The sequence below is a fragment of the Gavia stellata genome, chromosome 28, assembly GCF_030936135.1.
Source record: "Gavia stellata isolate bGavSte3 chromosome 28, bGavSte3.hap2, whole genome shotgun sequence".
NCBI lineage: Eukaryota > Metazoa > Chordata > Aves > Gaviiformes > Gaviidae > Gavia > Gavia stellata.
Window position 1 is genome coordinate 7501 of NC_082621.1, and position 9522 is coordinate 17022.

A 9522-nucleotide genomic window follows, 5' to 3' on the forward strand; every position below is an offset into this window, starting at 1 on the left:
CTAACCCTAACCCTAACCCTAACCCTAACCCTAACCCTAACCCTAACCCTAACCCTAACCCTAACCCTAACCCTAACCCTAACCCTAACCCTAACCCTAACCCTAACCCTAACCCTAACCCTAACCCTAACCCTAACCCTAACCCTAACCCTAACCCTAACCCTAACCCTAACCCTAACCCTAACCCTAACCCTAACCCTAACCCTAACCCTAACCCTAACCCTAACCCTAACCCTAACCCTAACCCTAACCCTAACCCTAACCCTAACCCTAACCCTAACCCTAACCCTAACCCTAACCCTAACCCTAACCCTAACCCTAACCCTAACCCTAACCCTAACCCTAACCCTAACCCTAACCCTAACCCTAACCCTAACCCTAACCCTAACCCTAACCCTAACCCTAACCCTAACCCTAACCCTAACCCTAACCCTAACCCTAACCCTAACCCTAACCCTAACCCTAACCCTAACCCTAACCCTAACCCTAACCCTAACCCTAACCCTAACCCTAACCCTAACCCTAACCCTAACCCTAACCCTAACCCTAACCCTAACCCTAACCCTAACCCTAACCCTAACCCTAACCCTAACCCTAACCCTAACCCTAACCCTAACCCTAACCCTAACCCTAACCCTAACCCTAACCCTAACCCTAACCCTAACCCTAACCCTAACCCTAACCCTAACCCTAACCCTAACCCTAACCCTAACCCTAACCCTAACCCTAACCCTAACCCTAACCCTAACCCTAACCCTAACCCTAACCCTAACCCTAACCCTAACCCTAACCCTAACCCTAACCCTAACCCTAACCCTAACCCTAACCCTAACCCTAACCCTAACCCTAACCCTAACCCTAACCCTAACCCTAACCCTAACCCTAACCCTAACCCTAACCCTAACCCTAACCCTAACCCTAACCCTAACCCTAACCCTAACCCTAACCCTAACCCTAACCCTAACCCTAACCCTAACCCTAACCCTAACCCTAACCCTAACCCTAACCCTAACCCTAACCCTAACCCTAACCCTAACCCTAACCCTAACCCTAACCCTAACCCTAACCCTAACCCTAACCCTAACCCTAACCCTAACCCTAACCCTAACCCTAACCCTAACCCTAACCCTAACCCTAACCCTAACCCTAACCCTAACCCTAACCCTAACCCTAACCCTAACCCTAACCCTAACCCTAACCCTAACCCTAACCCTAACCCTAACCCTAACCCTAACCCTAACCCTAACCCTAACCCTAACCCTAACCCTAACCCTAACCCTAACCCTAACCCTAACCCTAACCCTAACCCTAACCCTAACCCTAACCCTAACCCTAACCCTAACCCTAACCCTAACCCTAACCCTAACCCTAACCCTAACCCTAACCCTAACCCTAACCCTAACCCTAACCCTAACCCTAACCCTAACCCTAACCCTAACCCTAACCCTAACCCTAACCCTAACCCTAACCCTAACCCTAACCCTAACCCTAACCCTAACCCTAACCCTAACCCTAACCCTAACCCTAACCCTAACCCTAACCCTAACCCTAACCCTAACCCTAACCCTAACCCTAACCCTAACCCTAACCCTAACCCTAACCCTAACCCTAACCCTAACCCTAACCCTAACCCTAACCCTAACCCTAACCCTAACCCTAACCCTAACCCTAACCCTAACCCTAACCCTAACCCTAACCCTAACCCTAACCCTAACCCTAACCCTAACCCTAACCCTAACCCTAACCCTAACCCTAACCCTAACCCTAACCCTAACCCTAACCCTAACCCTAACCCTAACCCTAACCCTAACCCTAACCCTAACCCTAACCCTAACCCTAACCCTAACCCTAACCCTAACCCTAACCCTAACCCTAACCCTAACCCTAACCCTAACCCTAACCCTAACCCTAACCCTAACCCTAACCCTAACCCTAACCCTAACCCTAACCCTAACCCTAACCCTAACCCTAACCCTAACCCTAACCCTAACCCTAACCCTAACCCTAACCCTAACCCTAACCCTAACCCTAACCCTAACCCTAACCCTAACCCTAACCCTAACCCTAACCCTAACCCTAACCCTAACCCTAACCCTAACCCTAACCCTAACCCTAACCCTAACCCTAACCCTAACCCTAACCCTAACCCTAACCCTAACCCCTAACCCTAACCCTAACCCTAACCCTAACCCTAACCCTAACCCCTAACCCCTAACCCCTAACCCCTAACCCCTAACCCCTAACCCCTAACCCCTAACCCCTAACACCCTAACACCCTAACACCCTAACACCCTAACACCCTAACACCCTAACCCTAACCCCAAACCCTAACCCCTAACCCCCAACCCTCAACCGTAACCCTCAACCCTAACCCCTAACCCTAAAACCCTAACCCGTAAACTGTAAACCCTAACAGCAAACCCTAGACACTAACAGTAAACACTAACAGTAAACCCTAACACTAAACCCTAATCACTAAACAGTAGACACTAAACAGTAAACAGTAAACCCTAACACTGAACCCTAACACTAACGGCCCTAACCCTAACCCTAAACCCTAATACTAACCCTACCTACTAACCTGTAACCACTAACCCCCTAACCCTAACCGCCGGTGTTTAATACAGCTCTTCCGGTGTTAGAGAGACACTTCCGGTAAAATGGCGCCCACTTCTGGTTGCCGAGTGTTGACTTGTGGTGTTACAGAGGGACTTCCGGTAGAGTGGCGACCACTTCCGGTCGCTGAGTGGTGACTTCCGGTGATACAGAGGTATTTCAGGTTGAATGGCGGTCACTTTCGGCGTTGCACAGGCATTTCCGGTAAGATGGAGGTCACTTCCGGTCGCGGGGCACTCACTTCCGGCGTCGGGCAGTCACTTCCGGCCGCGGGGCACCGCTGGGATTTCCGGTTTCCGTACAGGGCACTCACTTCCGGCGTCGGGTACTCACTTCCGGCCGCGGGGCACCGCTGGGACATCCGGTTTCCGTACGGGGCACTCACTTCCGCTGTTTGGGCACTCAATTCCGGCCGCGGGGCATCACTGGGACATCCGGTTTCTGTACAGGGCACTCACTTCCGGCGTCGGGCAGTCATTTCCGGCCGCGGGGCACCGCTGGGATTTCCGGTTTCTGTACAGGGCACTCACTTCCGCTGTCGGACACTCACTTCCGGCCGCGGGGCACCGCTGGGACATCCGGTTTCCGTACGGGGCACTCACTTCCGCTGTTTGGGCACTCAATTCCGGCCGCGGGGCATCACTGGGACATCCGGTTTCTGTACAGGGCACTCACTTCCGCTGTCGGACACTCACTTCCGGCCGCGGGGCACCGCTGGGATATCCGGTTTCCGTACAGGGCACTCACTTCCGCTGTCGGACACTCACTTCCGGCCGCGGGGCACCACTGGGACATCCGGTTTCCGTACGGGGCAGTCACTTGTGGCGCTGGAGGACTGCCGGATCATAGAGGTTTTTTTGTTATGGTGGTTTGTGAAGTATTTTGTGTGTGTGTGCAAGTTGATTTTTTTTTGCTTTTTGTGGGTGTAGGGGTGTTTTTGTTGGTTAAGTGTGGTTATGTGTTGAGTGGTTTTCAGTTTATGACATGTGTTTTTATTTTTTTGGGGTTTATTGGGTTACTATTTTGTTTTTATTTGGATTTGTGTGAGGTGGGATTTAGCTTTAGTTAATGTAAGTGGTGATGGAGTGAGTGTTGTCATCTATTGTGTGTTTGTAGGAGAGTTAAAAAAAAAATAAAAATAATAAATCTGGTGCAGCAGTAGAAAATGGCATACTCCTGGGGAGAAAATAGTGTGATGGTGGTTATTTTTTGTGTTGTTGATTTTATTTACTCCCCAGGAGTATGCCATTTTCTACTGCTGTTAAAAAAATTTCTACTCCAAATTTTATGTGCTTGTCCAAAAAAATGCAAAGGCAGACATGGACCAAAAAAATATTTCTGCAAAATAGAGTGTAACAAGAACTTCCCCACCACCCTAAAACAGACAAAATCTAAGACACAACAAGGATTGAGGACACATGCATCTGCTACCGCCACACAGAGGACTGAGACCCACAGCTGCAACACTAGGCATTTAATACCAGGATGAAGCAAGGCAAACACCTGCAGCCCCCAGGCATGAGCAAACGCAAAGACAAAAATGGAACACGTGGACAAAAAAAACCCACACCCTACCAACAACAACGAGGAAACAGAGACAGATAAACAAAGGCACCAGAGACAAAAAGAGGAGATGCATCTTTATTACAACTTCATTGTATCAAATTTTCCTTTGTTTACCTTAAGCTACTCCATAAAGTAGGCCTTATTAAGGTTCCAACTACCATTATTAGCTCTCTAAGCAACAAAGGTAACTACAGCTTCCCTAGGAGCTTCTGATCTGTACTGTTCTATTTGATACTTTCCATTACCCATACTCGGGTTTAATCCACACCGTTTTTTATCGTCATCACCTTCTTGAGTGGGCTGCTTGGCCTAGGCAGCTATTGGGCCCAAGTTTAGTTTATGTTGCTTTAAAATGCCTCAGGGTTTTCCTTTGTGAAAACCTTTACTCTACTGCTAATACTCAAGATCAACCTTACAGCCCAAAAGATTCATGCTTTCTTTCTTTGAACCCGTGCACAGCTACATTTACCTCTATGTGTCAGCTACCATCCCTCATATGCCTATTCTCATCTTTACACTATCATCATTTACAAAATTTGCCACTACCAGGCCCAAGCGAGAGGGACTTTCTAGTCCCATAACTGTTTTCCATTATTTTCCTTCTTGGCTACAGCCGCCTACAGGCATGCGAGGCACACATCTCGCTTTGTACTTTCATTTGCCATTTTGGTCATTACTGTGCTTTGAAGGGGGATGCACTACCACCTGGGGTTTTTTTCTCCTTTTAAACCTTTTTTTGTGTTTAAATTGGTCCTTTTCTGATTCCTAGTCAGCGTTCCAGTATCTACACCTATGGTTCAACTCTATGCTGTTCTTTTACTATGACTATACCAATACTCAGTGCATAGTATATCAGGTAATCCCTACTATACCTTTTGTTCAGTTCTTAGTCATTTCTCCTATAAATACATTTACACTCCAGAACTTTACTGCTACCTTCATAGGCATGGTAATTCTTTAGTTCCTGCGATTCTCAGCCTAGGACCCTCTTCCGCATTCCTCCCTCCCGTCACATCCACTGCTTTACATCCAGACATTTTCCTCTTCACAGCAACGTTGTCTCCACCATTTGCGTTCCTGAGCCAAAAGCCGGCAAGTTCTGCTTCTCTCAACATGCCCTCGACTACGGTGCCTACGCACAAAAATAAAATGCAGTCAGTTTCAGTACATGAGAAACTACCAAGCCCATCAAAAGTATTTACTATGGCACCCAAGTAGAATACATTTACGCCCACCCACTTCACAGTGGAGGTCTCCTTGACCCTGGCTCCCTAGTCCAACTCCCCATGCCCTTCTACCACAATATCTGTGACCGTCTGCCCATGACCGTGCACTAAACACCGTACCTCCCTGCAATGATGGGCAAATGCCTGTTCCAGAGGAGTGCTCCCCGGGAACACCATTCCCAGGGGCCTCAAAACCACAAAACCAAACAACCCTGCCTGCAAAAACCCCGGCCCTGGCCCGACCTCCGCCCAAACATTGGCGACAGATGTTGCCTCACAGAGCGGCCGGGACCGGGGGAAAAAAAAACCCAGCTGGGGGAAAAAAAAAAATCCCCCAGCTGGGGTTTTTTTATTCTATTTCTCTTTTCAAATGTCCAAAAGAGACAACAGTCTCAACTCCACCTCCAACCTGCAGGGAAAAACACATCAGGTTAAAACCAGTTCTTTATACAAGGCTAAGCACCTTCACAACACACCGCTCATTGAGCTACCGCCTAAACCAGCCCTCGCTCTCACCTCATCCACTCCCGCCACCCCACCTGCCCCGAGGGGCTGTTGCCCTTTTCCACCACGCTCCCGGGAACGCTGTTCCCGGGGGCCTCTAAAGAAAAACCACCCTGCCTGCAAAAACCCCGACCCTGGCCTGACCTCCGCCCAAACATTGGCGACAGATGTTGCCTCACAGAGCGGCCGGGACCGGGGGAAAAAAAACCCAGCTGGGGGAAAAAAAAAATCCCCCAGCTGGGGTTTTTTTATTCTATTTCTCTTTTCAAATGTCCAAAAGAGACAAACAGTCTCAACTCCACCTCCAACCTGCAGGGAAAAACACATCAGGTGAAAACCAGTTCTTTATACAAGGCTAAGCACCTTCACAACACACCGCTCATTGAGCTACCGCCTAAACCAGCCCTCGCTCTCACCTCATCCACTCCCGCCACCCCACCCGCCCCGAGGGGCTGTTGCCCTTTTCCACCACACTCCCGGGACCGCTGTTCCCAGGGGCCTCTAAAGAAAAACCACCCTGCCTGCAAAAACCCCAGCCCTGGTCCGACCTCTGCCCAAACAGTGCCAATAAACATCGCCTTGCAGAGCACCTAGAAACATGGGGGTGGTGGTGGGGTGGTGGTGGAGGGCAGGCATAGAGAAGGAACCCACCAGGAGAAAGAATAAACCCACAAAAAAAACCCACCACACACCCCCTGGCTGGTTTTTCTTTCCCCCCCTAAATGTCTGAACAAAATTTAAAATTGCATTTCTGCATACAACCTGCAAGGGAATATTAAAAACACACCACACCCCAACACAACTATACAACCTGAGGCACATGCAAAACATGCCCCTCATTGAGTTACCACGCAAACAACTCCTCCCTCTCAGCTCATTGATTCTACTGCCCGCCAGGATGAGCCATCACTCCAGGACTGCGCCGCTCCCCAGAGCCTTGATAATCGCCCTGCCCACAAAAACCCAGGCCTGGGTCCATCCTTCTTCCAAACACAGGCAACAAACATCACATTGTAGAGTGGCCAGGACCAAGGGAAAACACAACCACCCAGCTGCAGGAGAAAAAACCCACAACACACCCAGCTGGGGGATTTCCCCCCCTTTTTAATGATAAAAAAAGTTTAAGCATCTCAACATTCATTACAATCCGCAACAAAACAATTCATACATACAAGGTTACACACGTTCAAAAACCAACAGTCATTCAACATGCGCTTGATTCCACCCCTCAGTCTAAACATCTCCATTTCACCGCCCACCTGCCACTGCAGTGCATCGCCCCAGTTCTAAAGCCGTTCCCGGAACCACCTCGCCGTGCGCCTCAAACATCCGATTCCAATGCATTGGCGCGAGTCGCCAGAAGTCAAGGAAGACTCCTTGCTACGCATGCCGCTCCCTCGCAGTTGCTTTTATTTCTATACTCCGGCAAAACTCACTTGAGGATTTGCTCCAGGGATCCGAATGGCCCCATGGTGCCTGCATAATGCGGCAGAAGGGACTCTACGGCCCACTGGCCTGTAGCTACCGGCTATCCCCAAAAACACCCCATACAACCTCCGCCCAAACAGGCCATGCTAATCAACGTATCTGCATCCCACATTTGGTCCGCTCCATCCCGAGCGGTATTGCTACGCACACAGACAAAGCTGCTCCACCTAAAACACATGCAAACAAATGTGATGTAAGGCTGAGAGAACAGCGCGCGGGGTAGAGTTAACGCCGGACCAAAACGCAGCCTCACATTAGGCGCGACGATGCCACGGCCGCTCCGGCACAGCCTGCCGTGCGAAAAGGCTGTGGCTCCGGCCAGAAGGTAGCCGATGAGACAGCAATGACTGCTCAAGACAAAATGCCAGGAAATACTTAAGACTATGATGACACAGGGAACAAACCCCTGGAAGAACTTGAGAACGACACTCGGCAAGAGAAGACCCAGTAGCAAAGCCCTAGTGAGAGCCATGAGACAGACTAGCCAAACACGCCTATGACACTAAACCGGAGCTGCAGCTTTCCGCTTCTACGTCACACCGCAAAACATGGCGCGGTTGATTAGTGACACACCAATAACTGGAGACTGAAATGATGCCGTGGACGGCTACTCCGATTGCGGGATGAAACGAGTATGCCAGAGCTTCCTCACACGTGAAAGCCGAGACACATCAACGCGTTAAGTAAGGCGCACATACAAAAACACGCTAGATATACAACATGACCCTACCCACTCATCCCGGAGGCACTTTAACGGTGTGCACACCTTGTGACCTTTTGCACCCGCTACCCCCGTGCAGCTTGCTCCCCACAAACTACCCTCTCGTTACCCTGCCGTTTGGAGATGCGAGGTCCCCGCTCCCCGTCGCTTCCCTTTCACAGTGCTGCGGGTCACCGTATATCTTCAGCGGCCATCCTCCATAGCAGCCGCTTCACCTAAATGCAAGGTTCCTTTACTCACCTCATGTCCCTCAGTCACCCACAAGAACAACACACCAAGCTGTTTAATACATGCTTCATCCATGAGAGAGTGGCCTACCAAAGCTCCGCTCGTCTGCTGTTCTCCAACTCAAAAAAACCCACACACATTGCGGACAGAGTCCTCTAGCACTTAACCCCAGAGCGTCATAATGACTGAGACACCCCAAAGCAACCGACTGTGCAGAGACCCATCACGCAGCTCCTTGACATGGGTGTCTCAACCGTTTCTGGAGGCTTGCCGCAGGGCCCCTGCAGTAACAGTAGGATCACGGTTGCTGACTTGCCACCTTAGCTCACGCCACCTCACAATCCCACCACGATCCGCTTTACTCCTGTTCGCATGCGCAGACACCTAAAAGTCACCTTAACCCTCTACACCAGCTACACGATGCCATACATTGCAACACGCTCACATTGTTCACCACAAAACCCAAGTACAGACACAGGACAGTCTCAAATGGCAGTCAACCCAAGTACAGAGCTGTACAACACAAGACAGTCTCACACAGGAGTCTGTACAAGTACAGAGCAACACAACCGCACTGGAAAACCAAGTACAGAGCACTGCAAAGCAAAACCATCTCACACGGCAGTCTGTACCAGCACCGAGCAACACACTGGAAAACCGAGTATAGACTGACACAACGCACCGCAAAGCGAGACAGTCTCGCACAGCAGTCCGTACCAGCTGTGAGCGACACAAACGTGCTGCAGAGAGCCGAGCACGGACCGACACAAATGCACCACAGAGCAAGACCATCTCGGGTGGCAGTCAATACAGGCATGGAGCAACACAAACACGCTGCAGAGCCAAGCGCGGAGCGACACAAACGTGCCGCAGAGCAAGACGGTCTCAGGTGGCAGTTGATACAGGCACAGAGTGACACAAACACGCTGCAGAGCCGAGCGTGGGGCGACACAGACGCACTGCAGAGCAAGACGGCCTCGGGTGGCAGTCGATACAGGCACAGAGCGATACGATCCACTGCAGAGCAAGACGGCCTCGGGTGGCAGTCGCTACAAGTATGGAGCGATACAATGCACTAGAAAACCAAATACAGAGCAATACGAATGCGCTACAAAACCAAATACAGAGCACCGCAACACAAAACCAGAACGATGCACATGTGAGAAGCACAGC

General features: G+C 50.3%; 1 long non-coding RNA gene across 1 annotated transcript; it reads right to left on the reverse strand.

Moving 5' to 3' along the window:
* Positions 1-4243: 4243 nt before the first annotated feature.
* Positions 4244-8652, reverse strand: LOC132319510 (uncharacterized). The gene is made up of 2 exons (XR_009484511.1): positions 8231-8652; positions 4244-5314 (listed from the first exon to the last, which is right to left on the reverse strand). It is a non-coding gene; the product is annotated as an uncharacterized LOC132319510 (long non-coding RNA).
* Between the last annotated feature and the right edge of the window lie 870 nt (positions 8653-9522).